Here is a 23,924-nt window from a genome sequence, read left to right as displayed (position 1 = left end):
AGAATAAATAGTCTCTGCACATAAGGGCAGAGTATATAGACAGCCCACAGAGTGGGAGACAATCTTTACCAGGGCACTGCAGACAAGGGGGTAATATCTCCAGACTTTACAAAAAAATGCAGAAATTAAATACCAAGGAAATCAAACTGGAAATTAAAACATGAGTTAATTAATTGAAGAAACAGTTTTTTAAAGACTCACAAATGGCCAATAAAAAGAGTCAAACACAGCCACTTGTTGTAACATGGTTCAAGAATGGAGTCCTGTGAGGAGAATTCCAAGTGCTTGTGAGAAGATGCCAAGAAAAGAGTCTTGAGACCTCAGTTTCTTCAAAACATGGAATTGTTTTGTAATGTTTTTTCATACTCCTCCCAGGTGTAGTGGATAGGGGTGAGTTACTACAGCTGTTTGTTATTCAAATGTCTCTATGGAAAAATGTTTTCCTCACATATAGCTTATCCTTGCAATTGCATACAGTTTGAACTCATGAAAACATTTTTCAGGTGTGATAGTTTGAATATGCTTGGTCCAGGGAGTGGCACTATCAGGTGTGGTTTTCTTGGAGTCAGCATGGCCTTGGAAGAAGTGTGTCACTGTGGGGGAGGACTTTAAGACCCTCCTCCTAGCTGTCTGGAAGCCAGTCTTTCCTGGTTGCCTTTGGATCAAGATGCATAACTCTTCACAGCTATATCTGCCTGGATGCTGCCATGCTTCAGGCCATGATGATAATGGACTGACCCTCTAAAGTGTAAGCCAGCTCCAATTAAATATTGTCCTTTATAAAAGTTGCTTTGGTCACAGTGTCTCTTCACAATAATGGAAATCCTAAACATCAGGTAACCTTTTTATTTTTTTCTCACAGAGTACAAATCAGCGATGCTCTGAACAAAACTGACTATTGCATGGTATTTTAGTCCACCTCATTTTTAAGCCCCATTCTCCACCAGCTAGAGCAATAGACAAGTGGCACCAGGAATCAGGGACCTGAAGTCATGTGTGAGATACACCGGTGCGACCCTCATAGAAGGAGCTGAGTGAGCATACTTGGACAAAAATTAGGGAAGGCTTTGTCTTATGTCAAGCTTGTGCATCATTTTTAAAGAAAAGAGGAGCACCAAAATTAACTCTGGTTTCCAGAGAAGGGAACTTCAGATGAAGTATGGGACAGAGCCTGAACAAACATTGAAAAAGCACATAAGAGGAAGAGATCCCTGTTCAATTGTTGGGTAATTTGGGCATTAATTCAGACTGTTTTCAAAATATTTAAGGAAGATAAGGAGGTTATTAATCCCAAGAGAAGTATAGTCCCTTACCTGAGTATGTTTACAATAATCATAACTTTTAAATCTCTGATAATTCCTGGAAATACTGGCTCATTGTCCCTGAATCTCACAGAGTAACATGCCATAAGTTTGAGAAAACCAAAACATTTGTATTTTTCTACACAGTTTTAAAATTGTAACTGTATGATTGTTGCTAAATAAACATATTTCAACTACTTTTAATTAAATTTGTAGGTAAACAGATCTGGGCACAATCATCCTGAGTGAAATAACTCAAACCCAGAAAGACAAACATCACATGCTTTCTTTCATATGTAGATATTAGCTTTGAATCTTTAGATATGTGTGTTTCATATGGAATATCCATAGAATTCTAGAAACTACTAAGTGCTACGGGGTGGAGCTCTCAAAGGGAGGCAGATATGGTATCATGATATTAAAGGGAAACAGAGCTAAACGAGGTAGAAAAGAAGAGAACAGTGTAGAGGAGGAAGTATGGGGAGGGGTAACTAACACTAAATCCATTGAAAGAGCCATATGAAAATTTACTACTGTTGAAGCTTACTAAATTGTATACACATACATATAAAAATTAGTTAAATGGAGTTACCCTATAACAGAGGGACACTATACATATTAGACATAATTGGTTAGCAAATAAAAACCCCAGTAACAGGAGAGAGTTACCTCTTTTGGAGTTGTTGGCTAATTGGATTCTCATGGGTCCTTGAAATGAAAGGTTTTTGGCACTGCCCATAGTTACCCTCCAGAAGTTGACAAAAAGACCCTATTGTTTAAGACAACACATACTTGATTCATAAAACATGTCTCACCCAGCTAAGAACCCTGAAAGCTACAATAGTAAGTGGCTGGCAAGATATGTCTGCTGCTGGTACAAGGGTGCACAAATATTATGGTGGTACCCAAGTACTTTCCTTTTGAATTTAAAGGCTTGCTATACAAGATAAAACGTACTATGATTGGAGCCAAGAACCTGTGGTTAGATAAATCATAGACCCTAGGGAAAACCTACTACTATTCTGCAAAATAGCGCTTAACTGATTCCCAGAGATTTAGCCTTATACCCAGAGAGAAGAACATTTCTCAACCCTCATCAGAAATGCTTCTTATTGCAGTAGATAGCAATTAATACAGAGATCCACAACTGGTCAGTATATAGAGAATAAGGGACTGTGAGGTACTTAGACTTAAATGGACATCTGTGTCATGCTGTTTTCCCTCAAGACTCAGAAATGGCTACAAAAGAGGTGGATTGTAAGATCCAGTGGTGGTTTAATGACTAAAATGAAGTTATATTTTTCTGGATTCAACTGTGTAGTTGTACAATGAAGTCACAGAGATTGTGAAACAGTGGATGAGACTCGTGTTAGCTCAAGATAGATAAAAATCACAACCTGGAAAGGAAGGTAGGAATGAAGTCCTACCTCTAGCTGGGGGCCTGTTGTTAATGGGTAGCTACAGAATGAGGAAGAATCAGTTTTCTTTAAGGATGTAGGCCCCATAGCCTTGGTTCTTTGGGTTTCCATCTATTAAAAAATAAGATAGAAAATTGGGTGGGTAGGGAAGTGGGGTGGAATCTGGGATATAGGGGTGACTATGATCACACACATTGCATGAAATACTTGGAGAACTAATGAAAAATATTTTTAAAAGATTAAAATCATGGAAACACAAAATAGTCTTGACTTCAGTTTTGGGGTCTTACAGATGGTGGGTGTGTTTAAGGCTTTTAAATACAAAGGAAATGATATTTATATTACTTGTCAGTCAGCAATTATGCTTTGAAAATGTGTTTCTTTCAAGAAAAGCATGTCTTGAGAGACACTGTGATCTCAGTGCCTGAGTGTTTTATGAGATGCATCCATTATATGTATGGTCAGCAGAGGTTAACATACCAATTTTCCAGGAAACTGATGCCCTGCTCAGTTTGTCCCAGTCCAAATGTCTGGACATGTGAATGTAACAAACCTGTATCCAGTGACGTCTCCAGGGCTCTATTTTTAAATTTTTATTGAGAATTTCATGCATGTTTTCATCAAATCCACCCTCATACTTCCACTTTCAAGGCTCTATTTTAAGTTCCTTAAATAATACCAATGCATTCTGATTCACTTCCTTGATAATTATTACAATGCCATATAGAATTCTTCCTAAATGTGCACATTTAAAATTATGATGCTATATACAGGGACATTCTAATGGGGATTTGGGGATTAATGAAGAAACATTATCGTAAATAAATATAAAAATCAGCATTCTAAAGGAGACTAGTTCTAATGTACGATATGAACTCTTATAAAATGTAAACCATCAAGATGTCAACAGGTACACAGCCAGATCGACAACAAAGTGCAGAATACCCCAGAGAGTAAAAATATGGTAGTGCACTAATGAAACTCAGAATTGTTGATGACATGTTTTATTTAAAAGTGTTATTGCAGAGGAGAGGAGAGGAAATACCATTAGTGTTCTCTGCCTGCAGCTTCCAGGTCTGTAGATACAACCACCCTCAATTCAAATCATCTGGAAAAAGAAAGCCATGTGTACTCTCATGTGAGCATGTACCTCTTTGCTATTATTCTCTCAACAGCACAGCGTAACAACTAATAGCCCAACATTTGTGATGTCCTGAGTATTATGAGTTATATGGAGATGGTTTAAAGTGTACAGGAAGATGTATCCAAGTACTATGTAGAAACCAAAACCAAACCAAACAAACAAATTAAAACCCCAAAAAATAAACACAAAAAAGGAAAAACAAACAAAAACAACAAAAAACAAAAGTATCCTATGATTAAAGGAACTTGGATTGTGTTACCTGAGGATTCCTGAATATGGTCTTCCACAGTCACTATGATAAAGGAAGGACACAGTGAGCCAGATGGTCTGACTCTAAAGTCTGCAAGTGTCCCAAGAATTAGGCCAACAAGGCTAACCCATTAACAAGATGGCAGACAGATGTTTCTGGAGTGCACTCCCTTACAGGAACACTAATGTGAACGGGTACCTGACAGTGCCTTTACAGGAGGAGCTAAGGAATCCCAGTGAGAGATGCCAGCACCTGATGGTGGGATATGTAGGATAGATGAACGTGGGCAGGAAGGAGGATAGTGATTTGTGTTACCTTCCCTTGTGTCTAGGCAACGGCAACATAAAGCCTGGAGAGAGACAGTCTCTACGTGGAAGGAGAATGGAGTGAGTATTTTACTTTCCTGTAGACTCCTGCCCCAGTGCATCCAGTCCCAGGTTAGCTCTCATGGCTTCAGGTTCCAGACTGGAAACTAAAAACTCATATCCTCATGGCTGCAAGCACCAGGCTAGGTATGTCTCTGGTCTCTGTTTCTGCTGAAATGTCCAATTCATTTATATTTGGTGGTGTTATATGATTCAACCTTTAATTTTACTATTCAAACTTTTCATATATTTTTCAATATATGTGTTACTTCTTTCCTCTCTTTTCAAAATGTTTTAACTGTGTGCGTGATATATGTGTGAGTGCATCTGTGCACAGCACATGAGAATCCAGGCATGTGTGTGATATGCTCTGTGTGTGAAGGTCAGAGGACAGCCTCCACTCTTAGTCCTTGCTTTCCTTGTTTTGAGGCCTTTCCTTTTCTTGTTGTATACTAAGCTTGCTGGCCTGAGAACTTCTGGGAATTCACCTGTCTCAACTTTGCTGGGATTACGGATATGCAATACCATATCTAGCTTACGTGAGTAGGTTCTGGGAATTGAATCAGCGCCAGACCACGCATGGCGAGTGCTTTGCTCACCAAAACATCTCCCTTATAAGTGTTGTTTTTGTGTATGTGACCCCATTTTATTACTTTCTTTTTACTATATTAAAAAATAGGCCATGGATTTGAAGGGGAGCAAGGAAGGCCTTGGAGGGAAGAGAGAAATGGAGGAAATGATATAATCATATAATCTCAAAAATAAATAAAAGAAATAATGACTTTAAAAAGTCACTTTTAGTGGTTTATCTGAATATTACAGATAGCTAATTAGAGCAAAAAGCAGCAGTTTGGCCCCAACAAAGCTATATTCCCCTGCTGTTCTATGCTACTTTTAATATTTAAATGATCTCTAAGCAACAGGAGCCTTGTATCCCACCCATTAACCCATCATTGTGCATAAATATATGATCAAATGCAATAATAATATAAAATACTTTATGTAAGTGCATTTAAATAAGAAAGAGCACTTTCTTTAAAGTGTTCTATATTATGTAATTTTCTTTACATGTGCCTTCTTTGTGTATAGACCAAAGTCACTGCTTGGTCCTGTCCCTTGCAATCTGCTCATTGGGTCTGTCTTTATTAAAGGGTAGTGTGGCTGACTGCAGAATACCTGGCATACCTTCTTCAGTCCTTTGCTTTGCTCCCTCCCTCCCTGTTTTCGATGCATCATCCCTTCAGAACAAATGCTAATTTGTTGTTCTTCTATACTTGATGAGTCATTTTTCTCTTGCTTTCAAGAATTTGTTTTTCGGCAGTCTCATTATATTTTTAAGGTGTGATTTTTATTTGAATTTATTTTAGAGCTTGTTGACTGTGCTGATGGGTTATATAAATTAAATCTGACATCCTTCCAATCCCTGTTTACTTCAAAGGTCTTTCCCCCTCTCCTGTCTTCTTTCCTGGGGTCTCTGTTCAATTTCTTTTAAATATGTCATTGCAACTGGATAATCAATGTTGATCTATCTTGAAGTTCACCTCTTTTTCTTCTGCCAACTCAAATTGCGGTTGAACCCCTCTTGTGAATTTTTCATGCAAAGCCCTTTAACCTCACAACTAAAATTGTTTAAACCGGTTGGTTTAGCAGTTAAAATTGTTTTACTTTCTAGATATATACTGAAATTCTCCATTTTTTAACCACAGTGGTCCTACTTTCCTTTTGACATTCAAATGTAGTTTCTTCTAATTCTATGCCTGTTTACAATAGCTACATTGATGTTCTTGCCTGGGGAGTCAGTCTGGGCATCAAAGTTCTTCTCCTTCCTGCCTGTATTCCAAAGACTGGGAATTCTAGAGCCTGTACAAACTGCAATACTCTCCATACTCCACTCCTCCTACTACCCACAGGTTACTGGTTCTGGGACTGACTTTTGCTTCTGTTATTAACAGACTTATCTGTGCTAATTCTCTATGTTAATCTCCTCTAGCCCACACAGCTGAAGATGTGTCTGCTCATGGAAAGAAAAACTGGTTTCCATTCTTAAGTCTGACAGCCCGTGGCTGCACGAAGGCAGCATTTCTTACAGACCTGCCAGCACCTAGCCTGGATTTGTGCATAACACTCTTCACTGACTAAGGCTGATGGCTTTGCATCTGAAGCAGTAAGTATACTGACTGTCCAGGGAGTTTAGAAGTCTTCTTTGGTCCTTGGTTCCTATCTTCTGGCTTCTGTTTCTGGATAAGAAATACTCCACTGTCTCCTTTATGTTACATTCAGTTAGAAACTGGGAGATGCTTTTCTGTTTTTCTCAGCTGTAAGAAGACACTGGAATCAGAGCTGAACTGTTTCCCACAACTCTGTTTGTTTCAAAGTCTCAGTTCTAGGCTCAGGCTTCTGGTAAGGGTCTGACCTCTACTTCCAAGATGATGACTTGGATTGAATGGACATCCCCAGAAAACAGAAACAAGGTCTTCACACAACAGTAGAACAAAAGAGAACAACCTAAAACAATTAGGATCTTCATAACACCATTACTCTTTTTTTATTAGATATTTTCTTTACTTACATTTCAAATGCTATCCCGAAAGTTCCCTATACCCTCCCCCAGCCCTGCTCCCCTACCCACCCACTCCCACTTCTTGGCCCTGGCATTCCCCTGTACTGGGGCATATAAAGTTTGCAAGACCAAGGGGCCTCTCTTCCCAATGATGGACAACTAGGCCATCTTCTGCTACATATGCAGCTAGAGACACGAGCTCTGGGGGTACTGGTTAGTTCATATTGTTGTTCCACCTACAGGGTTGCAGACCCCTCAGCTCCTTGGGTACTTTCTCTAGCTCCTCCATTGGGGGCCCTATAACACCATTACTCTTAACCTTCCCCAGCAGGCCCTGCCTTTCAAAATGCTTCCCAGAACATGGACTTTCCAATACAAAAGCTTGGACACATTTGGACAGCAGTGTGTGTGTGTGTGTGTGTGTGTGTGTGTGTGTGTGTGTGTGTGACCCAGCTCTTTTCTGGTGACCTTTGTGTGTATTTCCTGATATGACTACTTCCCTAGAATACATAGCTCATGACCCTCTATAAAATTACTCTTTAATATCTTGTATTTACAGTGGTCAATGTTTTAAACATGTTTAAAAACATATTTACATTTGGTCTTTAAAGGCCTGGACTCTTATAAACACAGTGTTATTTATGATAGATCTAGGAAGCTCACAAACTCTTACAAAGCTGGTTAAACTTGGCCTGTTCTCATATCCACACCGTGGAGAACTCAGTCTTTCGTTATCCACATGCCACAGTTTATTTCTCTTGTTCTTGCTATTACAACTGCCTATGCCCTACTGCTCTCAGTGCACTATGAAGCCCATTGAGCAGCAGCATCTCTCAGTTGTATCTCCAGGCTTAGCCTATCTATCCTAGCATACAGTCACATGCAAGTCAGCACTCAGTAGTGTTTGGTTCAGTGGAGTCTTCATCTTCCTGGATAACTCACCTGTTTTTCTCACCTCCCATTCTCCATATGGGCCAAGAGGCCCAGAGTCTTCGAGGCCTGAGTGTCTCTGACATTCTCTAGCTTGTGTCTGTGAACATGTGCGGATATTAGTCATCTTATGCAGAACAGGATATATCTGTCACTTCTCCCCATGTGAAACCCTCCCTTCAACAGGATTTATTTTAAGAACTGTGTGAGAAGAGATAATTTCACAGGCAACCCTGTGAAAATCCAGTTTGTCAACATTAAATTCCTGTTTCATCTGATTGTTCTGAGCGCTTGATCACCAGGGGGCGCTATTGATCAGGAGGCTCACCCAGTCCCCGCTGCTGACTGTAGGGCTGACTAATGAAGCTATGTGACCATGCAGGTTCCCTAACCTGTATCTTGACAAAATAGGCGAGTGTTGTTTGCATCATATTGAGAAGCACGCTGTGTCCATTTTTGACTGGTGGTAATCTTTGACATCCTGCGTGCTGGGTGGCCACTCTGGTCCTGACTCACTGTTTCTGAAGTGGCTGGGCTCAGCCAGCTCTTCACTTTTCTCTAGATAGAATTGAACCACATCAGAGGACTTTTTTCTTTTCCCTCACTGATACACAGAGAAGGAGTAGGGTGTCTTCCTCCTCCACACTCTGGGGCGGCTCAAATTGGGTGAGAAACGCCACGGGTCTGATTCTATGCTGCCTCAAGCTGTGCAAAGTTCTGTGCATCAGCTGGGAGGAATCGCACCCCTTCCTCCACACACCCACACCGGGAGTTTCTATAGCAACTTTGGAAGAGGAATTTCCAGGACTGCAGATCCTGTCACAGTAACCCAGTGCAGGAAGAGAGTGTGGTTTGAGGAGGGAGCTAAGGAGCCAGAGCCTAGAGCAAAGCTGGCAGTGTGGGGTGATGTTCTACAGACAGCCAGGATGCTGAGGGGCCAGGAAGTCTGGTCCAGTCCCTCCTGGCTTCCAAGCAACTGGCAACTCAGAAGCAGTTCTTGAGCATCTTGTAGATAATAATTGCACTTCAAAGGTGGTTACAAGGATTAAATGGGGGAGCTTTGTAGGCTTCTCATTTGATCTTTTCTGAGAATCCCTGCAGGCCAGGCCACAGTTGAGTCCAGGGGAGGGCTGCTTGTGGGTGTCTGTAGAATAGAAAGGCAGTTATACAAGTGGATAGCTTGATGAAGAGACAAAAATATGAATATCAAAGCATTCTAGCCACAGAGATGATGTTTTCTCTCCCACTTTTATATAATGACACTATTTATGGTAGAAAGGTTTCTTTTAGCTTTTAACTCTGTTTGGACCCCCAAAGGAACCTTTCAACTACATACCACTCCACATCACACATAAACATTCTAAATCTGAAAATCAGCACGCTTGTCTCTTAACACCTAGGTAATGAGCATTAGACATTTATTCCAGCCGCGAGTCTATATTGCAAGCTTCCTACACCACACACCCTGGGGAGTGGGGAAAGAGAATGCTCAAAACCTTTTCCCTTATAGGCAGGAACCAGCAAGAGAGATGGGATGTGTGAACCATGTCAGCCACCGCTGTGCACCTTCAGAAGATAACAGACGTGCCTGGGAAACCTGTGAACCGGCTCTGTGGGACAGCATTGGTGTCGGATGGGCCTTGAGTGGATGCCACGTGAATGCAGAAGGCAGTTCAGTCAAGGACAGAGGCAGAGATGCTGGGTACTTCTGAGGTGTCAAGAATCCTGGAGACAGAGTTCTTCCAAGGCTGACCCCATTATGCCTACAATCCCCATAAGCTCTCTTCAATAATCCTCTGACCTCCTTTCTCTCAAGTAGGCAATAATCCCTCTTCTTTGGCTTCTGTGAGGATTAAGTAAATCAAGAAGCCATCAGTCTCAGCTCCTGGCATTTAACAGATTCTATGAAAAACAATTTTAAATGTAGAAACCACAAACTGTGAAAGTTGGGAGTGGATACAGTGCAGGAATAAACCGAGGGAATTACCTGTTTGTGTGGGTGGGAATTAGATGAGAAGATAGCTTTGGGACATTTCTCGAAAATTCGGTAATAAAACATCCGCTGGCGGCTCCTACCCAGGTTAAGTGAGACAATGGGAGTTCACCTTGAGACTTTCTTCTCACACTAGGGGTGTTAGGACAGGAAACCAAGCTTTTCTTTCACACAGATGTGTCTGGGCTGAAGCTTTGTCCCTATCCCCTCAGCTTATTTATTTTTCCCTTTTTTTGAGAATAGATTCTTTTCTTATACAACATATCCTGTTCACAATTTCCCCTCCCTCTACTCCTCCCAGCCCCTCCCCCACCTGCCCTCCAGATCGGCTCCTTTTCTGTCATTAGAGAAGAACAAGCTTCTAAGAGATAACAACCATACGTGACAAAATAAACCATGATGAGATAAAACAAGAACTATCACATCACGGTTGAGTGAGGCAACCCACCAGAAAGGAAACAGCCCCTGAAATCCGGCACAAGAGTCAGAGATCCACTCATTCACACACTCAGAAGTCTCATAAAAATACTAAGCTCAAAGCTGTAATATATACACAATGGGCCTGCGCTGCAGAGCTGTGTAGGCCCTGTGCTTGCTGCTTCGGTCTCTGTGTTCATGTGAGCCTTGGTCAGTTGATTCAGAGGGACTTGTTCTTCTGGTGTTCTCCATCTCTTCTGGCTCTTACACTATCTCCACCTCTTCTTCAGTTGGGTTGCTTGAGCTCTGAGGGATGGATTTAATGGAGGCATCTCACTTTGAGCTGTGCGTTCCAAGGATATTGGCAGTGGGTCTCTCTGCCTTTGCTCCCATTTGCTGCAGAAGGAAGCATCTCTGATACTGACTGAATAGGGCACCAATCTATGAATATAGCAGAGTATCATTAGAAATCATTTTCTTGATACTTTTATTTGTTAGAACAGTTGTGTTTGGTGTGGTAATTTATACTACTAGGCATCAAGGAAGATGTAGGGAGAAAAATCTATCTGCTGTTTGGGTGCTCAGGTAAGCTTGGGATGAGGTACTTAAGAATGGCGCTTCAGGCTTGACAGGCCCAGCATCTGATGAGGCCAGCACTGTTGACCCACCTCCCATTGTGCCCTAGGTCTCTGAGGCCAGCTCTGTTGACCCACCTCCCATGGTGCCCTAGGTCTCTGTGAACATTACTGGACGTCTCTTCTAACTTTCTTTTGCTCCTGAAAGAAGATATCTGACATTTTCTTCAGATATCTCCCTTCAGACTACTGTCTATACAGTCCTCCTATGTTCAGGGGACAGGCATATGTGTAACCACATGGACAGCTGTGAGGTACAACTTACCCTCCAGGTGTTATATTAAAGGGTTCACATGTTATAGGGATTTTGCAATAAGAGTTTTGCAATAAGTAGTATTGGGCTCAAATCAGAATACAGCAGAAAAGTTGGACTGCGTAGTCAAGGATAAGGTGAGGATAGAAAATAAGGTATGGTGAGAAGAGGGTTTGTGAGGTAGAGGTGCATACTACCAACACTGAGGTCCTGAGTTCAATTCCTACAACCCACAATGTGAGAAAGAACCAACTTCTACTACCAGCTGCTCTCTAACTTGAGCATGCAAGTCATGGCACGTGTATGAATACACACACACACACACACACACACACACACACATACACAGAGAGAGAGAGAGAGAGGGAGAGAGAGAGAGAGAGAGAGAGAGAGAGAGAGAGAGAGAGAGAGAGAAGGAGAATAACAAGAAAATTGCTAAGCTGAAACTCAGGAGCAGGGAAATCCTGGTTAATGTACCTAGCAACTAGCAGGATTTCAGACCATGGGCACTGTGGATATCACCTGGGTCAGGGGATGGGGGTGAAATACCTGATTATGTAGCCAGGGAGAGAGATCATATATTAAAGGTGTAGGATTTCAATGATCTCTGCTGCAAAAATGAACTCATAAGTACCAGAGTCAAAGCTGGAGAAAAAAAATTCAATGGGTCTGACTGTAGGATCCACTAGATTTGACTCTGTGTCTTTGCCTGAGATCTCACCTTGCTCAGCCTCATCTGGTTTCTTGTCTATCCTCTTGTCTTTGGCCAACGGTTCTTCTAATATGATTATTAGAAATCCCACTTCAGGGTCTTCTCTTGAGTCCACAATCTCTCAGACAGTTGGTTTAGAAATGATTCTAGAAAGTCCATTTTTAACAATATGTTGTAAGTCCCATACATCTACAAAGTGTATACTGATCATATCCTTCTATTATCCTATCTCCAAGTTCCCATAGTACATCCTACTTGTATCCCTCTCAACTTTGTGTCTTGTTTTCTAGTTTGTTTTTGTTATTGATAACTCTGAGTCCAATTAGCTGCCCATATATATATGTGTGTGTATGACCGTCCACTGGGGCATGAGAAACTTACCAGTTGCCACATCCCCAATGGAGAGTGACCTGACCCTTTCTCCCTCCGCAGTCATCAACTGCCAACAGCTCTTTGGAGAAGGTAGGGGATAGGAGCCCCCCTCCCCCGCCCCCATCTGCACTAGACTTTTGACTGGCTTGATTTTGTGCAGGTCTTATGGAGAAACCACACCTGTTGTGAGTGGATGCATACAACAGCCATGTCATGAACAGAATCAAGCATTTCACGACTCTCCTGCCACCCACTTCTGTGAAGTTTCCCAAGCTTTGGATGGTGGGAGGTTTCTATAGATGACCCATCCTTGAACACTCAGAGTTATTTCTGTTCAGCACTCAACTTTGGGCAGTTGTAGGTCTCTGCATTAACTACAACGTGCTGCAAACGATCAGTGCAAATCTCTGGATCTAAACATCAATATGTAGAATGCAGTTTCACAGCATGATAGATAGTTCAACAAAGTAACAGAAGTAGGTTCTTGCCTAGGGACTATGATCTTCCTAGTCATGGTTTTGTAACATGTTCTACAGCACCAGGATGAAACTCCTCCTGTGCTATAGGCTTTATATCCAGTCCTAAAGCAGTTGCCAGTATTGCATCTGTGGGCATGTCTTACCATTAGGTCAGTGTTGTAGCACGGAAGGTCCAGCCCTAGAAAAGACCACTAATTTTTTTTTTTATTGGCTCAGTAATGATCCTGAGAGGTAGATTATAAGGCTAAGATTGTGAACTGAATCTTGTTACTGGTGATAGGTGAGGTATTCATAATCAAGATGATGTGAGATAAGGTACAGTTGGAAATTATGCTTAGCTTGAGCCAGTGCTCAGGACTTAGGACATTTGAGAGACAGTAACTACCCAGACAATAGAATTTCTTCATCTGCATGGATGCCATGGGTGAATTTAAAAGAAGAAAGAGCAACCAAAATTGGTTAATGATTGACTTAATAGTATTAGTTTTAATTGCAGCTGGGAAAGTTGTGGTATTTTAACTAGTGTTTTCAACATAGCTTCTAAGAGGTGATATGTGGGTAAGGATTAGGAAAAGGCATTCTCTTTTTAAAAATATAGAGTTTTAAATTTGTGTGTGTATGTGTACTGTATATATGAATGTATGTATAACATTGTATTGGTATATGTGCATGTCTGTGTTCAGGTGTATGTGCCCACTGAAGCACTTATAGGGGTCAGAGGAAAACATCAACTCTTCTGCCTATCACTTTCCATCTTGTACCTTGAGACAGTGTTTCTCAGTAAACCTCAAGCTTTCTTGGGTGTCCAGCAGTCTCAATTCCCTGCCTCACCCCAGAGCTAAGGTCACAGGCACATGCATGACCATGTATCACTTTCAAGAAGGTATTGGGGATCTGAACTTAGATTCGCGTGCATGATTAGCAGCCTTACTCACTGAGCCCGACTTTATTTTTTAGAGCAATCTTGTATTCAAAGAGAAATTCAAGAATTGCAGGAGCTTCCCATATACTCTTTCTACATCACAGATGCCTGTTCTGTTAAGCAACTGTCATTTATTATAGAGTTATCTTAATTATTTTCTCTAAGGTGCGACCATGGCACAGGGCTGAAGCTCTGACAGCTGGAGCAGAAGGGTCACCTGAGCCCAGGACTTTGAAGTCAGCCTGAGCTATAACATAGTAAGGCTTGTAACACAAAGAGTTTTATTTTCCATGCATTTAGAATTACATAAGGAGGTATTATAACTTTTTCAATTGTCACAGGTAATTGAAGAAAATCATCTGGGAAAATGTGTTATTTTCATCAATTTAAAAACATTCTCCTTCATTGATGCTCACATATTTTATTTCCATTTTCTTTCTGTTGATAGTTTGGCTTATTTAGTAGATGGTTAGTTTTCCTTTGGGGGAAGCAATAGGCTGGAGAGATAACTCATCAGTTAAACCACTTGCTGCACAAAAAAGCAAGATTGATTGAGGACTGATGTAGAAGGGCCTAGTCCACTGTAACTTTCTTTTGCTACTTTGTGGGTTCCCCTTCTCTTCCTTTCAGCCCCAAACACTACGTAGGAGAGAAAAGGGATACAGGGGGAAAGGTGGCAGTGAATATCATTAGACTGCTTCCTGCTGATTAGGGGCATTGAGTTCCTTGGGGGCAAGTTTGATTTTCACCATCAGGATATCTAATTTTTTTAAATCTCTGCAGAGGACTACTTGACAAACTGCAACAAACTGCATCTAACCACCAGGCAGCCAACCAGGCCCTTCTAGGGGGGCTCTAGCATTTATGTAACCTCTAAAGTGTCCCCAGAATTCCAAACTTCACTGACTCATGAAAACTACCTGCAGCTGGCAAAACCATGCCTCTGTTAGAGCACAAGGCAAATCACAGTCAGCTGCCATGGACAATCTGAAGCAGCCCCATGTCCCACACCTGGGAGTCTTACAATACTTGTGTGTTTTTAAAGAAACGAAAATTCTCACTAGAGTCCACTGTTTGTTCTTCAAAGAAGTGGTCATGAGTTGTATCAGAAAGCGTGCCAAGGAAGCCATGAGGAGCAAGTCAGAAAGCATCCTTCTCCTTGAGATCTATCTATTTCAGTTCCTGCCTCCAGATTCCTTTCTTGAGTAAGTGTCCTGAATTCCCTCAGTAATGCTGTGTGACCCGGGTGTTAAGATGAAACAAAACCTTACTCTCCAATTGCTTCTGGTCATAGACTATAGTCTCAGTAATAGAAAACCCAACTAAGACACTAACTGAAGATATTTTTAAATTCTTAGTTGCTATGCAACACAATGGGTTTCATTATGACATTTCATGTCCAGCAATATAATTTGCTTGTATTGTCCCTTCCTCTATTTTCCTCTCCTATACCCTGTTCTTGGTCCACTTCTTATACTCTCAAATATTCTTTTTTCCCTGTTCATACCATATATGTGTATTTGAGAAAAACATACATTTAATCTTCTGTACATCATCCTCTCTTTACCAGAAACCCCCTTCTTTGGACTCCTCCTACATCCTCTGTTTTAGTCCCTTTTCTATTTTCATGTCATATATTTTACATATAAATCTAGATTCTACATATGATAAAGAACATAAGTATTTGCCTTTTACTTAACTTGATGTGTTCCAGCTCCATCAATTTTTTTTCTGAAAACAATAACACAATTTCCTTCCTCTTTATAGTTGAATAAAACTATATAGTTCTGTGAAATGTTTTCCCCTGAACTTTTTAAAGTTCCATGTCTAATTTTAAAATCTTAGCTCCATTTTTTTTTTACTAGGGAGCTATGGAGTCAAAGTAATTTGCTCATATTTGATGTTTCCAGTATTCTCATCCATTTATACTTCTCCCTGGTTTCATTCTGCTGCCAATGGATATCCAGTTTCCAAATAACAATTTTTGAAGAGGATGTGTTTTCTTCAATGTGTACTTCTGATACCTTTGTAGACTATAGAGTTTGGTGTGTCTCTGAGCCTTCTATATTTTTCTAGCCTATGTGGCCTTGTGCTAGTATCATGTGTTTGTTACCTTTCTATTGCTGTGATAAAACTCCATGACAAAAAGCAATGTAAGGAAGACACTTTGTTTGGACATATGGTTCTAGATATCAAGGGCCAAGGTTGGTGGTCTCAGCAGGAAACAGAGCTCAAATCCTCAACTGCAAATGCAAAACAGAAAACCAGGGTGAGGCCATATGATTACAAAGTTCTACTTCCACGACATGCTTTCTCCAGCAAGGCCGTACCACATAAATGTCCTCAAACAGAGCCAAGAACTAGAAACAAGGTATTCAAATATCTGAGCTTATGAAGCCAAGGATATAACACTCAAACCACCACATACACTCACTGGATTCCATGCAGCTTGTGGCCATATCATAATGCAAAATTCATTTAGTTCAACTTTAAAAGTCCCCATAGACTTTCACAGTTTCAACAGAGACAACTGTCTATCCTGTGACTCAAGGCCCTTTTTAATTGTAAGAAGGAGAAGAAGAAAAGAAGAAGAAGAAGAAGAAGAAGAAGAAGAAGAAGAAGAAGAAGAAGAAGAAGAAGAAGAAGAAGAAGAAGCAAACTACATACTTCCAACATGTAACTGCACAGATTACACCATGCTACAGTGCTGGGGATTGCTTTGGCTATTCAGGCCTTCTGTGCTAACATGTGAATTTTTCTTTATAGTTCTTTGGAATGTTGATGGTGCTTCTGTTGATCTGTCAGTCACTGTAGCTAGTTTCATGCAGGGGTAGGGCCTGGAGAAGGGTGGATGCAAGAGTGTCAAAGGGAAGGAAGGATCAGGCACGAGATGCCTTGTGCTTTATGAGAGACGGGAGAGAAGAACCACATCTTGGCATGGCTTTTCTGACTCTGATGACTTTTGTCTCTTTCAAGCTTTATTTAAACATAAAGTAATTTCCTCAGAAATTTTATGCGTTGATTACACAGTTTTTCAAATACATTTTCTTCTAAAATCTTCCTTGATTACATAAGAATATTGAAAGAAGAACAAAGCAAGCAAACAGCAATTTTATAAGAACTAAAAATTAACATTATGATAAAATCAATTTTCTTTAAACTCAATATGTTCTTAAGATTGGTGTCGTAAAACCTAGCGGTTACAGAAATGCTAGACAGAATGACTCTGTCTAAAGTTGATTTGTTTCAATTTGGCTTAAGATTAATAGATCAAAAATTATTTCCTGCTACCTATTTTATCAAACAGCTTTCTATAGAAGTTCAGCCCTTATTTAATTCTTCTTTCCTTCCTTTATATTTCTTTTATATTTGACATAAGACCACTGTCCACTGTCCTTTTTCTTTGATTCTTTTTTGTTGTTGTTTTGGTTTTTTTTGTTTTTTGTTTGTTTGTTTGTTTGTTTTGAGACAGGTTTCTCTGTGTAGCCCTGGCTGTCCTGGAACTCACTCTGTAGACTAGGCTGGCCTTGAACTCAGAGATCTGCCTGCTTCTACCTCCCCAGTGCTGGGACTAAAGGCGTGTGCCACCATCGCCCAGCCTTTTTCTTTGATTCTTAAAGTATAGTCTATCCCCTTTGCTTCAGCAAGGGCAGTCTATCAGTGAAGTTCTGGTCTGACAAGTCTGTTCAGAAGGCAGGCAGTTCCCTGAGCCAGGATGCCTGCCTCGGCGTCTCTGCCTTGAACCCTTGTTTCAATATGATCTCTATCTTTATTACAATTCTGTAACGAACAGAAGAGGATCAGGGTTCCTAAAACTGCCTACTTTTACCTTCAGGAAGGCACCAAGGCTTGTCATAAGCTTGCACGATCAAAATCTCTTCCTATACATACAAGTTTCTTGTTTCTAAAGTTGAACATTAAAAGCTTAGTAATTTAATTACAGCTTGTCAGTTTCTAAAACTTCCCTAAGTTTTTCTTCTTTAATAACTCTTCTCAAACCCTTTTCCCCATGCTTACTAACAACACTCTTTAGTGATCTGAATATATATTGAAGTAATAAGTTCTCAAGAAAAACTCAGTTTTCTGCATAACTGTTTTTTCCCCAGGGAACTTTCATTGATTTCATTCTTGTTTTCACTAGCATTTTGTTACCTGAGTCTAGCTTTTGGAGAGAGGCCTTTAACAGCAAGAAGCATAAATACAACAAAAGGTGTGCAGCAAATATCCATCAAGGGCAGTGAGGATAAGGAGATTAGAAGGTAAAGAGAATAGAAGGTAGAGAATATAAGAAAATTGGGGGTCAGGAAGTCTTGCACAAAATGTGTCTAAGGCCAACCAAGCTCATTAGGAAGAACAACACCTTATATACTATTTCCAGGGAAGAAATGGGACAGTCAACAGAAGCTGTCATATAATGGACAAAGTCAGTAGGAGGTTAATCAAATAATGTTTCACAAAGGGAATACCGGGTATCCCAAGAGCATTATTGAGCAAGAGTGCAAAGGTCTTTGGACTAGTAACTCCAGTCTTTTTGAGCGGGGTGTGGGGAGGACAACTTCCCAGGAACAAAGACCTTAATTCCTTTGCCACCCAGGCCTCAGCCTCGGACTGACCTTGCCAAGTTGGCTCTGGAGCAAGGACATGGAGGAGAACTCCTGAGACCTCCTGGGGTTGGTCTGGCTCTCAATGCCTATTACAGCCACTTTATTAAACCAGTCTAGTATCTAACTGCATTGTAGCTGCATATCTTTACAACCATAGAGGAGTGTAGTTCTCACTTCTCAACAAAGAAGTTTCTTTTTGCAGTTGGCTGATATCATTACAAATATCTACAACTGGTCAAAATGCAGAGAACAAAGGATAATGAAGTACCCAGCCCAGCTGATACATCTGCAGCACAGCCCATGCATCCCAGGCAAAGGGGACATCAGAGAAGAGAGGATGGAAAGATTGTTAATAGCAGAGGACCAGGAAATCTGCTGTGAGATTGTGCCTCCACGAAATGACAGCAAATCTTCACCTATGATACCTCAACAAATATGGTCATCTAAACAAGAACTGAGCAAGGACAACACCAATAGATATAGTAACATGAAAGGGGAAAGTCTCTAGAGGACTCACCACCAGATGAAGGGTTTCAGACAATTAACTGCTGGTTAAAGGGGAGAATCCGTGTTCTCCAGGAACATGGCACTGTCAAAAATTACCCAATACCAAATAGCCAGTTCTAAGCACAAATACACACGAGCTAACACTAGAGTGAGAAGAGTGCATGTGACTTGTTTAATGCTTACTGGTGGAAACTTTTTGTCAGTTGAGATACTCACTGCTGAAATGATTCTAGCTTGTATCAAGTTGACATACCATTTAGCCAGTACTTTGGAGTCAGCTGCAAATGCAGGTTGGGTCCTAACATACTTAGCAGAGCTGGCCACTAGGTGGAGCATACACACAGGCCAGATCTGAAGAGCTGAGTGACTCAATATGAAATTGACTTGATATCAGAAGCACAGCTCAAAATAGGCTGTGGGTGTGGGTTTCATGTGGGGAGATCCCTTCATTTGTATGTAAACCCACTTCACAATCATATTTCAGAGCTGGGATAAAATTTTAAGGTGCATGATGATGAATACTGGTCTGACAGAGATTTTTTTTTTTTTTTTAAAGTAGCAATTGTTAGGGTAAAAGCTTGAAAGGAATGACCGGCCGGCCTGCTTGCCTTCCTTCCTTCCTTCCTTCCTTCCTTCCTTCCTTCCTTCCTTCCTTCCTTCCTCCCTCCCTCCCTCCCTCCCTCCCTCCCTTCCTTCCTTCCTTCTTTCCTCTCTCTCTCCCTCCCTCCCTTCCTCCTTCTCTTCCTTTCTCTCTCCATCCTTTCTCCCTGCTTTCTTTCTTTCTTTCTTTCTTTCTTTCTTTCTTTCTTTCTTTCTTTCTTTCTTTCTTTCTTTCTCTCTTTCCCTTTCCCTCTCCCTTTCTTTCCCTTTTACCTTCCCTTTCCTTCCAGTATCAATACTGTATCCAGAACCTAGGTTAGGCAAGTGCTCCACCACTGAACTACACCCCCATCCATCAAAATTATCCTAATGATGAAAGATTAGATGTTTTCTCCCTAAGCTTTGGGAAGATGAAAGACGAACATACTAACAGCTCCTAGTCAGCACTGTTTTAGAAGCCTAGGAAGACAAGTAAGACAATAAGTAAGTAATAAGGGGAAACAAACAAACAAACATGAAGTTTCTATGCTAGACTCAAACTTTCCAACTAAGGCTCATTTTCTCTTTTTGCTAGGTGGTTTAAGAACAAAACCTAGAGCATATTCAAAGAAACAGCTGTAACCTATATTGATACTACCATGGCACAGAATATACCTGGCTTTACAAGTATTGTTTTTGCAGGTGATTAGTCATAATCTATTTACCAATCCTCTTCAATGATTATCAAGAAACTTGATTATTGTCACAATAAAAATCTTGTATTTCTCTGGCATACATCAGCTAATAGATTTCCTTTAGCACACAAAACGAAAGGTTCAAATTAAAATTTTAATGCAATGAAACTCTTGCAGACACCAAACCCAACACTATTGATGATGCCAAAAAGTCCCTGCTGACAGGAGCCTGGTGTGGCTGTCCACTGAGAGGTTTTGCCAGAGCCTGACCAATACAGATGCAGATGCTCAGAGTCAACCATCAGACCGAGCCCAGGAATCCCAATGGAGGAGTTAGGGGAAGGAATGAAGGAGCTGAGGGGATTGCAACCCCATAGGAAGAACAACAATATCAACCAACCATACTCACTAGAACTCCCAGGGACTAAACCACCAACCAGAGAATACACATGGAGGGAACCATGGTTCCAGTTGCATATGTAGTAGAGAATTACCTTATTTGGCATCAATGTCCCATTGATCCCCTTCCCCAAGGGAGGGGAAGCCCTTGGTCTTAGGGAGGCTTGATGCCCCAGCATAGGGGGATGCTAGGATGATGAGGCAGAAGTGTGTGGGTAGGTGGGTTGGGGAGCACTTTCATAGAAGCAGGGGGAATGGGGGATTTCACAGGGGGTTTGCAGAAGGGAAACTGGGAAGTGGGATAACATTTGAAATGTAAATAAATAAAATAACCAATAAAAAAAGAAACAGGCAAACAAACACAGGCCCTAACCTGAACAAACAGTTGTTGCTCTAGGTATCTCGAAATATTCATGTCTTATACTGAAATATTGATGAAATCTAGGGGAGGCACACAATTTGGCCCAGAGATGTGATAAAACGATGAGAGATCTTTGGAGATAGATGTTTACAGTCAATTCAGGAACCAGAATAGTGTAGGACAGCAGAGAGGGTAGAGATGGTCATTGCTAAGCAATAAGGACTGAATCAATTAATGTTAATGGTGGAAAAGTACCCCTCTGCCACACGTTGTGTAGGAAATCAGTCCCAGGTGGAGTTTAGGTAGACATGTGAAAGGCAAGGTGAGGAGTCTGCTGAAGCTGGCCACACCGGAGTTCAGTCTCAGCAAAGACTCCACAACAGGGTACACAAAAGAAAAGAAATTGCCACTGTATTTGAATTAGGAATTTTGTGTTACACAAAAGTAAGCCATATGAAAACTGAGACAAAAAATTCAAGCAAAAACAAACAGATAATCATCTATTTATAATGCACATCTGGGAAAACATTGCAATTTCAAAGATCCTCAAAAATTAATTAGAAAAAAAAATCCCAGAAAACTAAAGTTTAAAAATGAACAATTGGCTTAATTTACAAAATGAAAAGGAACATTCATAAAATGGGTCAGCCAAATGCCCTCAAAACATATGCAAAGGTGATCAGTTTGACAGTCAACAAGGATATTATAACCTTAAACACTGTAACTTCTTGTTCCCATGGCTAATGAGGTCATGCCGTAACAGGTTTGGGTGTGCATTGAGAAGTCTCACTAAATCATAGCTGTGGTGAATTGTGTGCCTTACCCTGAGCCCAATTGTCTAGCTCTGGGCATGTTCTTCGGTCCAGAGGAGCCTTGCCAGACCCCAAGAGTGCCCTACCTCCTTGTGGAAACCTTCAGGCAGGAGGCTAGGACTAACCAGCTTGGAACTCTGTTCCACCAATCCCATCCCAGTCATATTGGTCTGCCATACCAGTTGGGTCCAATTGGGACATAACCTGCAGAGTGGGGTCTGTGTGAGGCACAGCAGAGTCAGGTACCCAGACCTCCATTGTCTGGCCTAAGGCTCCCCTCTCGCTTCCTGAGAAATCCTGCTGCCATCAGGATCATCCAGCCATCACAAGGGAAAACCAGATGCCTAAAGGACGTAGTAAGAACACAATAAACAAGACCCAGGGCAATATGGCATTACCAGAACTCAGCTATTCTGCTACAACAAATCTTGCTTATCCTAATGTAACTGAACAAAGAGAGTCTTAAATCCAATTATATAAAGGTGATAGCGGCCTTTAAAGAGGACATGAATAAATCCCTTAAGGAAATACAGGAAAATACATTCAAACAGTAGAGGCATTAAAAGAGGAAGCAAATAAGTATAAGGAAATACAGGAAAATACAATCAAACAGGTGAAGGATATAAATAAAACTGTCAAGACTTGAAAAGGGAAATGGAAGCAAGAAAGAAAACACAGACGGAGGCAGTCCTGGAGATGGAAACCTAGCAAAGATAACAAGAACTGCAGACATAAACATCACCAAGAGAATACAGGAGATGGAAGAGAGAATCTCAGGAGTAGAAGATTATGATAGAAGAAGTCAATAAATCAAAGTCAAAGAAAATGCAAAAATCTAGAGTTCATGACACAAAATATCCAGGAAATTTGGGACACCATGAAGCGACCAAACCTATGTATAATAGCTGTTGGTGACAAGGAAGGAAAATCTGCAGGTGTTACCGTGCTTCACAGCATGAGGCTGTGGCCTCTTGTGGGCCTCAGTATGAATACTGAGAGGTCCCAAGGCCTGCTTCTTTGGCTCAAGCACCTTGTGATGTCATTTCTGCAATTATTCTCAGGACTCATCATTCTCCTTACCTATTTTCAGTTCCTTCTCTTTCTTCCTTCCTTGACTGAACTGGTATTTGGTGACCTAGTAGGGACCTGTTGATATCCAGAAATCAGATGTTACCAATAATATTAAAGTGAAGGCTGTTCATGAATTCAAGAAAAATTTATGTTACAGTCACCCGCTCTAGGTGGAAATGAAAGTAACCTAGAGACACTGGCAGAGATGAGTAATTCTGCAGCTGTTGCCCCAGTCTTAGTCTCAATTCTGTGTGATAAAAACAGGACATTTTTATCATAAAACTGAGGATGGACTAACATACAGATATTTCCCAGAAAGTTATCAATGGGTTCCTTGGGTTCAGGGACGATGGTGGCAGCCCCCTAGGAATTCTCCGTACAGGTTAGGTGAGGATGTTTTTGTAGACAGACAGATGGGGTCCAGAAAAGTACAAATAATGCAAGGTCAGCAGTATGACCTCATGTTTGCCCTTTTAGGAAACCATACCGTGTCACACGTGTCTGAAAGATACTGACTTTGTAACTGTAATACTGCTGCCCCAACCTCACCAGAGACTGGTGGTCAGGATATATTTAAAAAACTTATACTTGCTGTAAAACTTTTATGTTTGAGATTGTATAGTTCCTTTTTTATGCTCTAAATCTGTATTACTCTGTTTCACAAGATAATGTTGGCATAGGAAAACAGATAAGCATTTACCCATCCTCCTATAGCCCATCCTCCTGTAACCCAACTTCCTTGTATGATTTCAGCAAATAACGGGCTGAGTCAAGTCTATATGAGCATTTCTGACTCTGAATTTAGAGGCTCTCATGGTAAGATCAGCCTGTCAATATTGTATTTCAAATGTGTGTTTTCTTATTCCCCTACTAGGTTTCCATAGTCCTTGACGACCCCTAACTCTTGTTGAGGCTGGACCCCAGCAAGTAGGAAGAGAAGGAAGAGAAGATTCCTAGCTCAAAGGCCCAGAAAACATTTTAAACTAAATCATAGAAGAAAATTTCCCTAACTTAAAGAAAGAAATGTCTATAAAGGTACAGAAAGCTGACAGGACACAGACTGGTATAGTGGAGGCATAAGGATAACATCTCACTCACAAAACCTTTGACCCAAAAATATGTCCTGCCTACAAGATGTGCAGGAA

At 40.9% G+C, this 23,924-nt stretch overlaps 1 long non-coding RNA gene across 1 annotated transcript in view; it reads left to right on the top strand.

Moving 5' to 3' along the window:
- The window catches only part of 4930554H23Rik (RIKEN cDNA 4930554H23 gene), a 99,838-nt gene extending 89,992 nt beyond the window's left edge, over positions 1-9,846 (top strand). The window contains exons 8-10 of the long non-coding RNA NR_131089.1: positions 4,445-4,499; positions 6,469-6,642; positions 9,479-9,846. This is a non-coding gene — a long non-coding RNA (RIKEN cDNA 4930554H23 gene). The remainder of the gene's footprint in view (positions 1-4,444; positions 4,500-6,468; positions 6,643-9,478) is intronic.
- Positions 9,847-23,924: the final 14,078 nt, after the last annotated feature.

The sequence above is a fragment of the Mus musculus genome, chromosome 7, assembly GCF_000001635.26.
Source record: "Mus musculus strain C57BL/6J chromosome 7, GRCm38.p6 C57BL/6J".
Classification (NCBI taxonomy): domain Eukaryota; kingdom Metazoa; phylum Chordata; class Mammalia; order Rodentia; family Muridae; genus Mus; species Mus musculus.
The sequence above is the reverse complement of the archived record's forward strand: the minus strand, read 5'-3'. Positions and strand labels throughout refer to the sequence as shown.